This window comes from Otolemur garnettii, unplaced genomic scaffold (assembly GCF_000181295.1).
Source record: "Otolemur garnettii isolate 467f Iridium unplaced genomic scaffold, OtoGar3 scaffold00075, whole genome shotgun sequence".
In the NCBI taxonomy this organism is placed as follows: domain Eukaryota; kingdom Metazoa; phylum Chordata; class Mammalia; order Primates; family Galagidae; genus Otolemur; species Otolemur garnettii.
In genome coordinates, this window is record NW_003852470.1 from 4,330,772 (window position 1) to 4,349,338 (window position 18,567).

Here is an 18,567-nt window from a genome sequence, read left to right on the forward strand (position 1 = left end):
CACAGTCCCAGGAGTCCCCTCTCACCTGCAAGGTCACACAGTCCCAGGAGTCCCCTCTCACCTGCAAGGTCACATAGTTTCAGGAGTCCCCTCTCACCTACAAGGTCACACAGTCCCAGGAGTCCCCTCTCACCTGCAAGGTCACTGTGTACTTTCAGTTGCCAACCTTCAACCACGCTCCTAAAATATTCAATGGCAAATTCCAGAAATAAACAGTTTGCACATTTTAAACTGTGTGCCATTCTGGGCAGCGTGATGAAATTTCAAACTGTCCCACTCCAACCCACACAGAATATGAGCCACCCCTGTGCCCAGCCTGTCCCGGCTGCTCATGCCACCTGTCTGTTGGTCACTCAGGGTCCCCCTGCCTTATTCGAGGGACTGTCCAAAGTTGCTTTGCTCACGAGCCTTATCCTTATTTTATTTAATGTCAGCCTCAAAATGAAAGAGCTGTGATACTGGCAATTGGATATGCCTAAGAGGAGTATTACCTTAAAGTGAAAAGGGAAAAGTTTTCAACTTAAGGAAAGTAAAAGAATTATGTGCTGAGGTTGCTAAGATCTACTGGAAGAATGAGTCTTCTATCCCTGAAACCAAAGCAGCAAAAATGAATCTGTGCATAGTATACAGGGCTCAGCACTGCCGTGGGTTTGGGCATCCACTGGGCATATTGGAACACATCCTTCATGGGTAGGAGAGGAATATGGCATCATGAGAATAAATCCAAATGGAGAGTTTTTATAGTAAGTTGGATCAAGCTTGAAAGGACTTTAAATGTTCTGATTAAAGTGAAACCAGTTAACCAGTCTGCATGGTGGATTCAAGGAAGGTGGGGCAACACATGTGCCCTGGGCCGTGGCAGGTGAGCCACAGGTGTGCACTGGGCTATGGCAGGTGGATCACAGGTGAGCCACACGTATGCCCTTATAGGGAGTCAGAACTGCCATGATCGTTCAGGAGCCATATGTTAAAATCCCAGACACACACAGATTTGATGATTTTTATTAAAAAAAAAATTCCAGCCCTCTGGGAGGCTGAGGCAGGTGGATTGCCTGAGCTCACAGGTTCAAGACTGGCCTGAGCAAGTGCAAGCCCCGTCTCTAAAATATAGCCAGGTGTTGTGGTGGGCTCCTGTCGTCCTAGCTACTCAGGAGGCTGAGGTAAGAGAATCACTTATACCCATGAGGTTGCTATGAGCTATGATGCCAGGGCACTCTACCAAGGATAACAAAGTGAGACTCTGTCCCAATAAAGAAATAAATATTATAAGTAAAAATAAAAATTGAGAAAACACCTGATTGACGGGTAGATTAGTTTGGTAGTGCTGCCATGACAAATTACACAAACCAAATGGCTTAGATGATCTTAGACGATCTTAGATGACGTAGACAAGCCTTAGAAGGTCAGCAGTTTCCCATCTCACAGTTCTGAAGGCCTAAAGTCTGCAGTCAGGGCGTCTGCTGGGCCACCAGCTTCTAGAGGCTCCAGGCAGCCCTTGTGCCCCGTGTGGCTGCCCCATTCCCGCCTCTGCCTCATCTTCACACAGCCTTCTGCTCTCATGCGTCATCCACCTTTTATAGACGCTAGTCGTGGTGAGTAGGACCCACTAAGGCCGTGGTTCTCAACCTTCCTAATGCCTCCTAATGCCACAACCCTTTAATACAGTTCTTCATGCTGTAGTGACCCCCAACCATAAAATTATTTATGTTGCTACTTCATAACTGTAATTTTGCTGCTGTTATGAATCGTAATGTAAATATCTGATGTGCAGGATGTATTTTCATTGTTACAGGGGTCGTGACCCACAGGTTGAGAACTGATGCACTAAGGTAACCCAGGACCATCTCATCTCTAGATCTATAGCTCAGTTAGGTGTACAAACCCCATTTAATCTTCTGTTCAGATCTGATCAGACTCATAGCTGCCAGGGATTGGGACATGGACGTGTATTTCCAGGGACCACCATTCAACCCACTATGGGGGCAGACGGGAGCTGCTATTTAGTTCATGTGAGAAATTAAAACACTGCTCAACCCCATCAAAACTACAAGAAAGCCCACTCCAAGTGTGACGGAAAGAACCCTAGGGAGTAAGGCTAGCAACAGGCATCCTGGAAGGCCTGGGCAGGGATGAGGTCTAGAGCTCTAAGAGACACCAATAGGCTCACAACAGAGGCACTCCTAAAAAACCTGGGCCGCGGGGAGCCTGAGCCACACCCGTGCTCCACAGCTTCTCTCTGAGTCCGTTGCATGTCTGCTCCAGAAGGTCCTCCTCCAGGGCTCCATCCATCCTCCCGCAGCCTGTGAACCACCTGCCACAGCTCAGCCCAGAGTGATGAACGAGCCAGACCAGGGCAGTGCTGCGCTCCCGTCCACATCGGGCAGCCGGGAATACACCGTCCCTCTCACTCCTGACCTTTTTGCTATTCTGCGAACCCACAAGCTCTGGGCTGCATCATAATATCTGAGGATCAGAGATGAGTTTTCAGAGTATCATCTAATCCATATTTACTTGCCCTTATGGTTTTAGAATATATAGTAATCTTAATTGCACTGTTAAAATGTGGTAAATATCTTCATACAAATTAAGTGATAATAGGAATTGGCAGAGTTTTTTTTATGAATTAATCTTAAAATAAGCTGATTATATAAATCTTTAACCAAGCAATGACTAATCCAAAATAAAAACATTCCTTTGATAAGATACGTTCAAACAAACATTTTTTTTTCGTGACAAATATTAGCAGAAACCAAGCAATAATTGGGAGATGGCATTCCGTGACTGCTAATTTGTGAACACAAAAAGAGGTACCCAGAGGAGCCACTGCTTGTGACCACATGCTAGAACTGGCTCCATTCTGATTTCTCAGTCATCTATAAGTGACTCCAGTCAAACTTAACTGGAGCATCTAGGGAAAGAAGATTGCATGGACTTTTTGTAAAGTTCATGGTTCAGAAAGAAGCAGATACAAGAATTTGTGTTACACTTTTCCCTATTAAGCTATCTTTTCATTAGAGAGTGGATACATTTATTCATCAGTTACTCAGTCTTCAGAACTGGTAAACACTGCCTCTCTGGAACAACTGATATGTTTTCAGCTTTACAAAGTACCATGTAAACTGAACTTATTTACTTCTTTGCTTTGGCCAACAGGAAGCTCAGCTATGAATGTGTAGTACATTTTAAACAATAGTCCAGAACCACAAGATTGCATTTCCTTCTAAACTTTTATATTAATACAGATAGAGTATTTGTAATATGCATAAATATAAAGAGGGATAAAATTTAGACTCACTAACCCACACTAAAATTAAGCCAAAGAGTTTGCCCCCACAGATCATAGACTTCCCTAATTCCACTTCCTTGCTTCTAGAAGCTACCTCTGCCCTGAATTTTGTATCTGTTACTCTTGTGTTGTCTTTTTTGTTTAGTTATATCATGTATGTATACGCAACCATAAAATATATCATTTAACTCTATGTGTTTCTGAGGTTTATAAAAACAATACCATATTGTGTAGGTAGTTCCAGGATTTTTTTCAATTCTGTTTCCAGGATTCCTTCACACTGTTACATGCAGCTGCATTTCCATTGCTTTATAATTGTCCATTTAAAAGACTCTTACCAAAATTTATTTACTTATTTTCTTGATGAATTAAGGGGGATTTCTAGGTTTGCTATTATAAACAATAGTTCCATGAATATGTATGCACATACCTCCTGGCACATATGCGTAAGAGGTTCCGCTATATATCTGAGTGAGATTATTTGGTCAAGTGTGTAAATTTGTAAAATAATGTCAAATTATTTTCCGAAGTTGTTGTTGCAGACTATACTTTGTTCATCAATAAAGAAAAGTCCTTGTTGACTCATAGCCTTACCAACACTGGGCCTTCTAAGACTTCCAATATTTTGCCCAAATAGTTGATGAAAATTACATCTCACTGTGATTCAGTTTTTACATTTGCATTTTCTAATCTCTAGTGAAGTTGAGCATTATTTTCTACGGCCAGTGTCCATTTGTGTTTTCTTTTCAGAATGATGCCTCTTTGTAGTGTTTGCTCATACTTCTCACTGATTTTTAGGAATCCTTTGTATTCTAGATATAAATCCCTTTTTAGTTACGTGTGCTGTGAATATCTTTTCCTAGTGAGTAGCTTGAACTTCTCTTTTTTTTTTTTAGGTGGAATCACCTTTATTGGATGATGACCTATTTGGGGCTTACAACCTTGCAGCCCCCATAGGTAGCTGGGGTGGGTGGGGGGAAATAGTATCAAAAAAGGATGAGTAGAGCTGATGAGGTCGTGGGACTGGCTGGCAGCTGCTGGCAGTGGTCGCTTGAACTTGTACATTCTTCCATGTGTATTCTGATGACCAAAAGTTCCTACTGAAAATATACTCAGATGTACCAACTTTTTAAAAGCATTTTGTGCCTTTTTAAAAAATCTTTTTCTGCCCTTAGGTCATTAATGTAAAAGCAAACTAAAACAACTTTTACAAGAGGAGGGGACAGAGCATTGCATCTTTAAGCCACCTGGAATTCATTTTAGAGTAGCCTGTGAGGTAGTAATCGGGTTTCTCTGTTTTCCATAAAAACAACAATGGGGCCGTGATTGATTTACTGGTTTTTCCCTCCTCACTGATCTATAACGCTCACCCTGCCTTGGGGTGCATCTCCATGTTTCTGAGTGTCAGGTTCTGCCCTCCATCCTCTTCTGCCTCCACCACTGTCTGTCTGGGCCCAGGACAGCACCAAATATCTTCCTTTTCAACACTTTCTCATTAAATAAAAATCTGGTAAGGCAAATTTTATCTCCAACCCCCATTTGGTTTTTCAGAAGCAATATGGCTATTTGGGGTGCTTTTTTCATACACACACAATTACTTGTCAAGTTCAATTTTAAAAAAACTCGAATTGTTAGTATTTTGGAGAAATTCTAATGACGCTAAAGATAGGTTTGTGAATAATCTATACCTTTATCCTATTGACAGTCTTTCTATACAAGTGCCGGCTATGGTTCTTCATTTACTTAGATTTTTTGATGTCTTATATTAAAATTTCTAATTATTTCCATAAAATATGCTTTATGTAAATTGTCATGATTTAGAAATTATATTTGCTAACTGACCGTTTTGGTTATATACAAATATATTTTCTAAAATTTTCTATAGACAACGATCATCAGCAAATAATGGCAATGTTGTTTCTTTTTATTCACTGCTGTTATCTTCTCTTTCTTTCCCTTGTCTTGGGAAAACTGGTGGTCCTTAACGGGGAAAGACTGATCAGATATTGAACAGCAGCCTTCTTTGTCTTTTCCTAATATCAAATAAAATGCTTTTGAACTAGCATTATTAAATATGTTTATTATAAATTTTCTATGCCTTTTCCTCAAGCAAAGATAAAGTATGTTCCTTCTTTTCCTACTTTGCTAAGAGCGTTTATAACAAATTGACTTTTCATTAAAGCATTGTTAAAAGATGTTCCTTTGTTGAGAAACTGTCAATTTGAGAACAATATTAATAGATTACTCTTATTAAATGAGAATTGAATTCCTGGTACAATTCCAAGCTATGTAATTTGTTCTACTTTTTATGGTATTGCTAAATTCTATCTGCCAATATACATATGTATTTTTTTTGCAGTTTTTTTTTTTTGTTTGTTTGTTTTTGGCCGCGGCTGGGTTTGAAACTGCCACCTCCAGTATATGGGGCCGGCGCCCACTCCTTTGAGCCATAGGCACCACCCACTATTTGCTAATATTTTTGTTTATTTTTGTTTCTGTGTTCATGAGTGCGATGGGACATTGTAGTTTTTCTTTTTCATACTATGCGTGCCTGGTTTTACTAATCAAGGTGTTATGTTAGCCTCGTAAGGGGAATTGAGGAGTCCTGTTTTTCCTTCTACCCTTTGGAGTAATTGGGATAGATTAAAGTTCTCTTTTCTCCTGCCTTTGGCAAAACACATCTATAAAGAAATCTGTGATATTTTCCTTTGAGAAAATTTTGTTTCATGATGACCATAGGACTATTTAGGTGTTCTATTTTTTCTTGTATATGTTTTGATAAATTGTGTTTCTTTTAGGAATTTATCTATCTTATACAGTTTTCCCATTTTTTGATATAGGTTTTCAATAATATTATTTATCGTTTCTTTAATATTTCTGATGTCTAAACTTATGCCCCATAAGTTCCTAAAATTAATGATGCCTTCCTACTCTTTCATAAACTTTATTAATTCTTCTGTTTGTTTTCTATGAGTTTTAAGTTCAATGTTAAGCTCATTAACAGTGAATCCTTGATTATTTCTAATGTAGACATTAAATTTATTTTGATTTACTGCTTTAGATATACTTTGTACATGCATAGTGATGGTATGTTCACTGTATTTTAGCTCTAAATATTTTCTAATTTCCCTTTTAATTTTTTCTCTGAACATATATTGTTTTAAAGTGAGCTTTTAAAAATATTAAAAATATGAAGAGTTTTCTGGGTGTCTTTTTGTAGTTCATGTCTAGCACACTTACAGTGTGTTTTAACATGCTATCTGTCAACACCCTTTATGATTTTCTGGGGCTGGAAATATCTGGTTTTGTCTTTACCATTTCCTTTTTTCTGCTTGCTTTGTGCTTGTTTGTTCTTTCCAAGTTTTTAAGGCATAAAATTATATTATTGATTTGAGACCGTCCTTCATCTTTAAGGTAATTACGTAATGCTATACATGTCCCTCTAAGGACTGCTTTAGATGCGTCCCACACACACACTAATAAGTTGTCTTTTCATTTTCTCTCAGTTCAAAATATTTTCAAACTACAATTGACACTTTGTTTTTGAACTATGGAATTTTAGAAATATGTGTTTAATTTCTAAATATTTGCACATTTCCCAAGTATTTCCCCATGATTGAGTCCTAATGTAATTCCATTGCAGGCAGATAATATATTTTGTATGATTTCAATTCTTTACCATTTGTTGTGCAGAGTTTTGTGACCCAAACTACACTCTTTTAGTGAGTATTCTATATACCCTCAGAAAGAATGTTTATTCTCCTGCTCTTGGGTCGAGTGTGCTGTGAATTTTAACTTGGTCAAGTCAACTCGTAGTGGCCTCCACATCTTTGCTATCCACACAATTTACTATCTACTTGTTCTACTGATTACTCAGAAAGGGGTGTTGAAGACTCAAGCTACAATTGTGGGTTTATCTACTTATCTGTTAACATATATCAGTTTTCAAGTTAGGTGTGTACGCATTTAGTATTATTATATCTTACTTGGGAATTGATGCTTTCATCATTGTGATGTCCATTTTTATTTTTTTTTTTTGTAATTTTTTGTGTTCTGGACTCTATTTTCTGTGATATTAATACAGACATTTCAATTTGCCTATGATTTATATTTGCCTGGCACACCTTTTTCCATTACTTCATTTTTAACATATCTACAAAATTTTAAACCAAGTAGGTTTATTTTAGACATTATGTATCCAAGAGCAATGAAATAGAGAACTTGTAATCATATTAGTCATTTTCAAGTTTTTAATTTCTTCTTCATTCTCTGTTCTTTTTAATGTTTTCAGATTCTTCAAATACTATAGTTATTTTAGTTATTCTTTCCAGAGTTTTTAGTGGTATTCAGTGTGTGGGGGGGAGCACAGTGTGATTATGCTACCTGAGCTAGATTTTGGAGTTTCTTGAACTGAGTTTAAATTTAATTCCAAGTTAGGGACAAAACATAAGCTTTACAATTCTAATCCTCTTAAGTTGCTGAGATTTATTTGTGTTCTAAAATATGAACACATATTTTGATTCGTGTCTTGAGGAAACTTCAAAAGACATGGTATTCTGTTGTGTGTGTATGTGTAAAACCAGACCAAGTTGGTCAGTGGTATTGATCCTTGCTGATTTTTTTGTCTGCTTGTTACTGGAAGCAAAGTGTTAAAAATCTCTGGTCGTAGGCAGTGTCTGTGGCTCAAGGATTAGGGCGCTGGCCCCATATACAGGAAATGGCAGGTTCAAACGTGGCCCCAGGCAAAACTCAAAAAAATAAAAATAAAAATCTCTGGTCATGACATTGCAGTTGTTTCAATCTCTCTCTTTATTTGTGTCAAATTTTATTTTTGCATGTGAGATTATGGCCCTGGATACATACTGATAAAGATTCTTATGCCTTACTAGTTACTGACAATTTTATTATCATTAAATATCCGTCCTTTTTCTGCATAATACTTCTTTGCCTAAAGCTTGTAATGCGTGATATTAACATGGTCAGACCAGCTTCCTCCTTAAATCTGACAGCCTTTTCTGGTTTTATTTTGCAATATATGCTGATAGTTGCTATCTTTTTATTGAAGTGTTGCTTTCCTCTTAATGCAAAAATGCAAGTTATTGACCTTGGAACTGAAGTCCAAAGTATGTGGTTAATTCCAGACAAAGCTGTATTGGGGCTTTCAACAACGTCACCAAGACCTGGTGTACCCTGCGGTCATTCTGTTGTTTGTTCATCTGTCTGTTGTTTTTTTTTTTTTTCTGGAAGGCAATTTGGCCATATTTATTGAAATTTGAAGGAGTTCTTGCAGGAATAACACCTGCAGAAATACCCTCACATGTGTAAAAATAAGTCTCCTCAGGATGCTCAGGGTAATGCCTCGACCAGCGGCCATCTATCCTCCCTTAGTGACCAGAACAACACCATGGCCATCAGGGTCAAGGGCTGTGGGGACAGTGAGCTGTGATCTGAGTCAGGTATATTTTGCAAGTAGGTGAAATGACAATGTGTAGGAGTCTACATGGGTGTTAAGAAGAAAGGGAAATTGAGGATATTTGCTGGGTTTCTGGGGTAGATGGCATTGCTATTTACCCAGAAAGGGAGAATATGAGGTAGGGAACATAGATTGTGGGAGATCTATAGTCCTCTCTAATACCAAGTTTGAGTAGGAAGCTGACGTGTGATGCCTGATCTGAGAGGCTAAGTCTAAGCCAGAGATTTTTTAAAAATTTTCTTTTGAAAATCATTAGATGAGCCTTAAAACCATTAGACTGGCTGAGATCAACCAGAGAGAAAAGACCAGTAGAAGAGAGCAAGGGCGGGTCTCTGGAGAGTCGCACTGTTGGAATCTGGGGGGAGAAGGGAGAGGCAGCCAGAGAGAGTGAGGATGGGCTGGCAATTCAGAGAACCACGGACAGGGGTGGTTTCAAGAAAACATTGCCAAGAAGGAGGGAGTGGTAATTGGCTGGGTCAAATCAGAATACTATTTTGCCACTGAGTGTGTCAGTTTGACCATGAAATACCCATTCTGGTAAGCTGGTGGAGAAGGGGGCCTGTTTGAAGTGGTTGAGGAGAAAACTCAGGATAAGAAAGTGGAGAAAGTACAGACAAACCATCATGTGTATTCGGCTTTGAGTCAGGAGTCTCACGAGCACGTGGTGAGGACACAAGCAGGAAATCACAGGACCAACTGACCCTGCCCAACCTTCTGCTTGTTCTTTCCACGGTGTTCTGGTTCCATGGAGAGAATACTCTGCATCTGGTAACTAGAGAAATCGAACCCCTAGAAATTAGAAGTACATAGCATTTTGGATTCGTCATTTGCAAGTATTTCCATTTTATCAAGATTGACTGAATTCAGCTCCCCAAGCCACAGAGCAGTTATAGCCTAAAATGCAGATTTCTAAACTAAAAATTCTAAGATTCCAAAAAATTGTTTTCTTCTGAATTTCTGTGACTTTTTTGATTAGAAAAGGAACACATGCACGTGGTTACCTAGAAAAATAAGAAACAGACAAATAGAGAAAGGAAATGCAATCTGTCCCCACCATCCACTTTGTCTGATTTTCCGTAAGCAGCCACTATCAGCAGCTTATTTTGTATAGGGAAGTATACCCTTTATTTTTCTATAAATAATACTGAACACACTACATTTTCACCTGCTTTCACTCAGTGAAATACTGTGAAGACGATTCCGCGTCATCACTCAGAGACCTGCTTCATCCCGCCTGTGCTCACTCATGTTCTGTTTTATGTACAAATGTGCACACATCATATTTTATTCGACCTTCCTTAACCAATTTCAGGTTGTTTCCTTTCCTTTTAAAAGACAGTCCTGCAGTGAACATTCTGTTATTCATATATCTCTTGTTATTTGGGAACTACAGCCATTGAATAAATTCCCTATAATGGATGCATGTTCTTAAATTCTGTCAGATATTGCCAAATTGTCTTCAAACCCATTTCCATTTATACTCTCACCTGTAGCACGTGAGGGTCTCTTCTTTTGCGTTTCTGACCAGCCAGCATTAAATGGTCAACGACATTCATAGCCCCGATTCTTCCCCTTCCCTGGACCACGTCCCTTGTCAATGCACTCTGCAGTTCCTCCCATGAAACAGGGGAAGAGAAATTCTCTACTTGTTGATTTGGGTTTAGCCGGAATGCTTTGGTCCATTGGAGCAGACCTCCCTGCCCTGCCCATCACCAGAGTCAGATTGCCCTAGGTCCCTGGACATGCTGCTGTACAGCTGGGTCCACATTGACATCCTGGGAAGGTTGAAAAGAGCTCCCCTCAGGTCTTGTCCTGCCGGCAGATGGCATTTCTGCCAGCTGGTGACCCGGGGTCCTAAGAGGCATGCCACGACCTGGTACTATCCTGTCTTCTCTTAGCCATCTACCAAAACCCAGACATCATCACTTGCTAGTTCTTCTCACTTGACACATGCACCACCCAGCTGCCTTCTCTCTGCCTCTTTCTGTGGCATCAGCCAGAGAGCTTATTCTGGTCTCCAAAGGTGGGGACAACCATGGGGCTGCGGTCATGGTTTAGTGGATAGAAACCCAGGGTCAAGCTCAGGATCGCCAGCCCCCTTTCCTGTCTCCCCTAACCCAGCACCCCTCACCTCTTGCACCGACCTTTCTTCTACTTCCTGCAGCCTCCCAGGCCCTGCAGCTGGACTTGGGTGCCTGTCCCCCAGGCTGGAGGAGGAGTGAGAGGCAAGTGTAAGCAGCCACTCTCTCACAACCTCTTTGGAGTTTGTGCACTAGTTCCTCGCTGATGTGCAAAACATTTTTCATCTGTAAATGTCACTTTTAATCAATTAGTTTTTTGAAACAGCCTGCTGTCGCTGGGTTTCGAGCTAGGGGATGCTGTAGCAACTCACAGGGTCATTTTGTCTTCAAGTTCCTCAGTCTGGAGTCAGTTGGTGTGAAGGAGGAAAACGGAGGCAGCAGCACTTTCCGTCTCCCTCCAGGTCATCTCTTGTCAGGATGCTGCAAAGCATTCTTTCATGCCCTCCACGTCTTCCCATTTTTCCCTGAAATCTTCTGATGTCCACAAACACTTTCTTGTCCTTCTCCACAGCCTTAGATGCACCGAGGCGCTGGCTGTGCAACCATATCTTACCCTCGATGCAAAACATAGCAAAAGCAGATTCGTTTGGAAAGGGACAGAACCCTGACATCATTTTCTGTGTTTAGTAACTCAAAAAGAGTAATAAGAAAACTCCCCCTACGGGCGTTTTGTGGTTACTGCAAAGTAAACAGATAAATGTCCTGCAAAATATTTGCTCATCTATCCAGACTGTATAGTGTTTTTACTCAACACCTTAAAAACAAAACCACTTCTTTAGGCATCAGTAACCCCTTTCCCCTGGGGAGACCAAAAATGCAGCAGAAACGCCCCTCTCCCCAGTCCCTCAGGCCACGATTGCCAAATTCAACAGCAACGCTAAAGGGGCTTTTTTGCCAAAAGCTGAAAAGTATCCAGTGCATTTTTATCCTTATTCTCATAAACTGGGTAAAATAATGAGTTTTAATGGGGGAATGTTTGATTCCTCCCAACTTGAAGAATGAAAGAATGAGAAATGGCACATAAAAATCAGTTGTCGTCAGGCACTTCCAGAACTTGGGAACAAACACATTATGGATTAAAAAGAACCGTGGCCTGGCTGGGAGCCAGGGCTACACTGCTGACTTGCCTTCTTTCCAAAGCTGCACTGCTCTTGTCCTCACCTTAAAATTCTTACGCCAGCTTGTGTTTTAGGACCCATAAGCAACGATTGCTTAAATATTTGGTTCCAAATTAGAAGAAAAGCCCATCAGAAGATCACTTTGAATTGAAACACCTTAAATAAAATAGTGTTTCACGGAAATGCCCCCCAGCTGCGGCCAGGTGAGAAATGAGCCTCCCCTGTCCCGGACACCTTCCCGCCACCCTGGGCTGGCCTGGTCACCGCCCTGGGCAGAGCAGGAAGCTGCAGAGACCCAGGGGAGTTCGGAAGGTGAGAGGAGGGCACCCTCTCGGTCACAAAAGAGTATTGTTCCCCTCTGGCAAGCTCGTTACTTTACAGTTCCATCCATTATGAGTCTGAAAGTTGAAAAGGCTCTTGGTTTTGTTAACGTGTTCTCAAACCACTAATTATTTCCTCCTGTCCAGAGGTGCTAAATGCGGAAACACACAACTCCTCAGCTTAAAAAATTAGGGCTTTGTTTTTCTTCCAGATGAAGGACTAAGAAGGATGATGCTGTAAACTTCCATCCTGCACAAACTGCACCCCCACACTCCACAATACAGCAGGGGTACAGATCCTGCTGGGTGCTGGTGTCCAAGGTCCCAGCGTGCCCACAGCAGCTCAGGAGGAGCGAGGTTCCTCCCACCCGACCTGCCGCTGAATTGGCAGGGTGAGAGCACACGGCATCGTCTGACAACGTGGATTCTGCCACATAACGGTACATTTTGATAAATAAAAAACGCAAGCTTCATAGATCTTATATGGACATAAGACATGGAAAATTATTTTGTCCATTTGGCTGCACGGACACTTTCATCTCCAGAGAGAGGCCCGAGACATTCTAAAGCTCAGTAGCATTATGCCCTGAAGGACATTCATGTTTAAGTTATTCTATATTCAATGTCAGTTAATTCAGGGATGTCCCCAGAATCTGGCCTGGATTCTCACTAAAAGCAGAATCCTTCCCTCCATCACTCCCCCAAGTCAGTGGAGGCAAAGTGGAGAGGACCTAGCTGACTTCACTAAAGGAAAGTAAGAACTCGGCCACCACCCCTCAGGTCCCTGAGGCAGATGCTGGTTTCTGGACGGGGCAGGGCTCGGATGCTGATGACTGAAGGGGCAGAGCCCGAGGAAGACGTGTGCATTTGTGTAGAGTGCTGGGGGCTATGCCAGACGGAGGTCCCAGCACATCAGCCACTCAGCCCCAGACAGGCATGGCCAGCAAGCCATGGCCATCAGATGGCTCAGAGAGCCAGGAGTCACATTACAGCAGCCAGGGTCCCAGGAGCTGAGCCAACAGGTCCAGGCAATGAGGGGGAGGGGAGCTGGGGGGGCATCAGTGCCCTGGGGGACAGGGAGAACCGGTGCTGTAATGACAGCATTGTAGAGTCTGATGACGGCTACACAGCACTGTGAGTGCACTTAATGCTGCTGAATTACACCCTTGAAATGGTAAAAATGGGAGCCTGTATGTTACATGTATATCACCACAATGAAACCATTTTTAAAGGAAATCCCAGAGGAAGGCTGCGTGAAAAGCTGTTGAAGTGAGCCCGTGGTGTGGGCACAGGGCCCCGTGCGCCCCATTCACCCCATCCTCTGTGTCTTGAGGTTCTTAGGTGCTGTCTCCCCACCAAGCCCAGAAACAGCTTCTTCCATTTGAGGGGGGAAGTTCCTGTGAACTACAGGAGAGCCCTCCCAAATAAGTGGCTCCCTGGGGAGGGCAGCCACTGCCACTCTTCTGGGGGTGTTGAGACAGGCACCTGCGGGCCCGGAGACACTTGAGGCCAAAGTTCTCATTTGCTTTATAAAATATTTGACGGCACCAGCCCTCTTTTAATCCTAAAAAATAGGCATCTGATCATGACTAATTTAAAAACAGCTTTTCCTCTTACTAAAAATTCAGTGCAAAACCATTGTAGTAGAATTCCCCTCACATTCTGAGTCTTGTGAAGACAGAAATGTCAATAAAATCATGTGGCATGTGTACCATAGCGCAATCCAGGCTCAGCGGCCAGATTCTGCACTGCTAGTCTTCGGGAAGTTCCCCTGGTTTCCGTGAGATGTTCCCTTTTCCTGAAGAACACAATTATGGCTGTAAAGTCATTTATTGGCCACCGTTCAGGGGATCTCCCATCACACGTCATGGTTTATGAAACGTCGTGAAAGGGGCACGAGGTGCTTTTCCAAGTGATAAAGGCCAGTTTTATTCAACCACATCCTAAAGTTCAGGCCGTGTCAGTTTTCCCAAGCCGCTTTCAGCAGCTTTTCACTTGCCCACTATGCTCTGCCGTCATAATACATCTTCCGTAACTGCACCTGCTCGCACCACAGTCACCCCAGTGAGGACTGGCACGGCCTGCCCAGGGCCCACAGAAAGGAGGAGTTGGAACAGAGGCCATGGGGCCAACTCCCGCCCAGGCTCCCTTGGCACTGTCAGCTGGCTCGTCCTGCAAACGTGGACCTAGTAGACGTCCACCTGTTCTCTACTCTACACCAAGGCCAAGGGCCGTGCAGCCTCTCCCTGGAAGCGACTCTGCACCCTGGCTGAAGTGCACACTCCCTCCCCACTAAGTGTGATCTCATGCTCAAAACACAAGGGGACTAGGCCTCTTCCCTCTCTCCACCTTCGTCCACCCTTTTCCTCAGCCCATACTGCGTCTCCAGGCCTCTCCTTCATGCAGTTCCAGGCGCCTGCCAGTTCTTCCCTCGCTACTACACCTGTGCTGGTGGCTGTGCTCTCTCCGGTCCCTTCCCCAACCCCACCGCTCTGTTCTGCATGCACCTCAAATAATCCTCCCACTGCCCGTGGTCAAACGCTCACCCAGTTCCCTCCTTCCAACCACACAAGTCCATGCTACAAGTCACCACGTCATGTCCCCATGTGCGTGCCCCCTCCCCTGCCCTGGTCTTCCAGCAGCCCTCCACGCACACCTGTGCTCTCTTTGCTTTCACTCCCCCTTCCACCAACCTGGGAGGTTCCTTCTCAGAGTATTGCTTTTAGATCTTTGCTCCCAACTCACTGGAAATGGCACCTCTCCTCTCCAAGAGAGGCTTCTACCAGCCAGCTGGGATTGCTCCCCCCATACTTGCTGCCTACTCCACTGACTTGGCCTTGACTCATGACAAAGTAGAGCAAAACTACAGTTCACATAAAGGCTTTACGTCCTCAACTAGACCACAAACCATAAGAACAAAGGATTATATGGTATCTTCCTTCAGTTTCCACCGAGTCCTTAGCACAATGCTGGTACCGTCTACAAATCCTCAGTAAATATGAGTTAATTGAATGTGAAAGTCCAGTGTGATAGTGTTGATTTATACCCTACGATATAATTGTTTCTACTAGATTTGTCTCCATGAGGCTACTTAAGACTCAGAAACAAAGGTGGTTTTAGACCACTTTCTGCACACAGTTTTAATTGTTCTGGAGCCCCAAAGTCATGGCCCCAGAGCTAGTCTGCCCGGGCAGCTGCCCCAACCCCTACACGAGACAGTGTGGGGAGTATGGTTTTTCCCTCTTTCTTCCATGAAATGACTGATTTTGATTCACTGTGTCCCAGATAGCATCCACTTTATATCCCAGTGGCCCGGAAGAAGTGGGGAAAGTGACGATTTTCAATGATTCAGGAGAGGAAAAGAAACAGACATTCCGAGAGTTCATGCTGACCTGGGACATGGACAGGACTGTGTGTGGCAAAGGGACGGATATGGCCACAGGGCATCTCCAGGCAGCCCTGACTCCAACAAGCAGATTGGCTGTCCCCAGGTTCCTGGAGCCGGCCCACCTCTCTCCAAAAGAGTCACCATTTCCACCACCTGGCAGATTTCCCACTGCCTCGTGGGAGATGTCCTACCCCAGACCTCGGCCTACTGGGATGCCACTGCCCTGTAAGCCTGCAGAGCTGTGGACTCACCCCACCTACTGCAGGAGGCCTGTTTCTGCCTCAAAACAGCAGTGACAGAGCCCTGGGATAATCTGGCAGGGACCTTTCCACATCAGAGCCTGTAGAGACAAACTTCTGTTCTCAGCACCAGGGAGGCTGCCACCGCACAGACACCCAGGGGTGCATGTAGAGAGGTGCGAGGAGGCAAGAGGGGCTGGGAGCACCTCCAGAACCTGGCCCTGAGCACCCTTCACAGGACTGAGGTTCATCCTGACCCAGAAATGTGCCAACTTTTTCCAGTTGGAATTGGTTACTTTCTGAACTCTTCAGAGCGGACGGCCTCCCATTGTCTGCTGAGGAGTAACACGGCAGGCAGCTGTGAATGTGGGGCTTTTTGTCTCTTTCTTTTAATTTAAACTAAATGGTGCCTATTTCCAAAAAGAATTTGCAGGACACAGACACGGCGAGACGCTTTTACCTTGTTACACAGGTAGAAAGACGAGAGCGGAAGAGATGAGTCACCATGGAAACAAGACCAAGGCAAGCTGCCTCTCTGAGGCTCCTACAGCCCTGGAGCAGCGGTTCTCAACCTTCCTAATGCCACGACCCTTTAATACAGTTCCTGTGGGCCGTGACTCACAGGCTGAGAACCGCTGGGCCTGAGGGAGAGGGCCAGCAATGCATCTAATGGACAGCTCTCTCCTCGGTTCTGTCTCGATGGCTGGACGGTTCCTTCGTACCCAACAGACTCATGGTAGCACAGGATGCTGAGGGCTTGTGCTATAGGTATTGACTCCGGAGACCCTGCTATCCGTGCCTGACTGAGCTCACAGAGGTGCAGAGAAGCCCCACAGAGAGCCGGTTCTCACAAGAGGGTCCTGGCAGGCAGACTTGTAATACGCCTCGATGCAGGACTAAAGTGAGACTCGGCAAGGGATGGACTCGCCTTTCTAGAGCTTCTCTGGTCTCAGCCCAGTGTTAGCAGGAGCCAGGGGAAGTGATGTCACCAGAGGGATTCTGTGGAGGTGACAGTCCCTTATCTAGGGAATAACTTGCCTAGTCAATGCCGACCTTATCTTGACCTTGATTTTGAACTTTTAACCTACAGAACTTCAAGGGAAGAAATTTGTGTTTCCTCACACCCGTCGTGTGGAACCTTGTTCTGACAGCCCTGGGAAGCTGGGTAATCCGTTACACTTCCTCCTTCTCCAAAATGAAGGGATGCAGTGCCGTGCCAACCACTGTGACACTTGTGACTAATTCTAATAATTATTCTCTAAATAAGCCTGTCAAAGCTGTTTTTGTTCTTTTTATCATTCTCCCCCAAACAATGAATTCCGTCATGTAATTCTCAAAGAACAGTAGTAACATCAGCAAATGTCCCAGGCATCCTAAGCCTGTGGGTGCAGAAGAAAGTCCTTTGGCCAGTCTAGGACTTGTGGGTGAGTGCAGACCTGGGGCCACTCTGTGCCCCGGATCCGCTGTGCCTCTGCCTCTGACAGGTGATTCTGTGCAGCCCTGGGCATTGTACCCTGTGCCTCTGAAACAGGGACCACTTGGCTTGCACTGGGGCTCCTCCTGCTCTGTGTGGGGACTCTTGTTTGTGCCAAGACCGTCCCCACCCACACACCCGGTAGCAGGCGTAAGAGTGGCAGGGCCACCCTGGGTCCGGGACATTCGTAACTTTCTTTCTGTCTTTGCAGCCACTGCATAGTAGGCACAGTGCAGAGAGAGAGAGGGAGCAGACAAAACGCACAGGAACAGAACACAGGCTGAAAACACCTTTTCCTCCCTTTCAATGACAACCCAAGCCTGCCCCCATCTCCCAGGGAAGAGCACAGGGTGTGTGTGGGAACCCTGCTCATCAGCATTCCAGCAGCTTCCCTGCCAGCGTTCTTTCCCCTGGCCCACACAGGTTACACAGATCACGGCATACGGGGCTCAGACTTTGCATAAGAAAAGAAATTTTTTATTTTTAGATCTTTCATCAGCTGAGTGAGTGAAATCAAAGTCCCCATCATAGTCCTTGATCCTGAATGATTCAGAGTCAGAAGAAAGGAGCCTTGGGTTCTGGCGTGGCCATTGCCCATGCGGAAGTCCCCAAACTCCACGGTACGGTACGTGCTCGAAAGTAGAGAGAGGAGGTTGGAAATGCATGGCCCAGCTCACCGCACAAGTTCATCTGTGAAATGACAGATTGCAGTCCTGGTGGGGGGCCGGGGTGGAGGGAGAAGAGCACAGCAGACACCACCCCCTTCCTGAGCTTTTGCTCAAGATGGGACAAAAGTCAACCAATCTCAGAACACTGGATGGGCCAGTCACTCGTGGGACCAGAGGCATTGGTGCCATCAGCGTTTTGAAGTCGCAGTGGAGGGAAGGGCCCTCTCTGTATTCGTTGGCAGTTCTGACAGCTGAATGGAGGTTCCTGTATAAGAGTCGGCGGCGGGGAAAATGGGCCCACTGCCTTTCTTTTCCCGCCATGAGAATCCTTTCCTCTTGGCAGTATGGAAAGTAAAGTCACCCTCATGGAGCTCTTCCTTAGAGGGATGGACCAGGAAATGTCACCCTCATGGAGCTCTTCCTCAGAGGGATGGACCAGGAAAAGTCATCCTCATGGAGCTCTTCCTCAGAGGGATGGGCCAGGATAAGTCACCCTCATGGAGCTCTTCCTCAGAGGGGT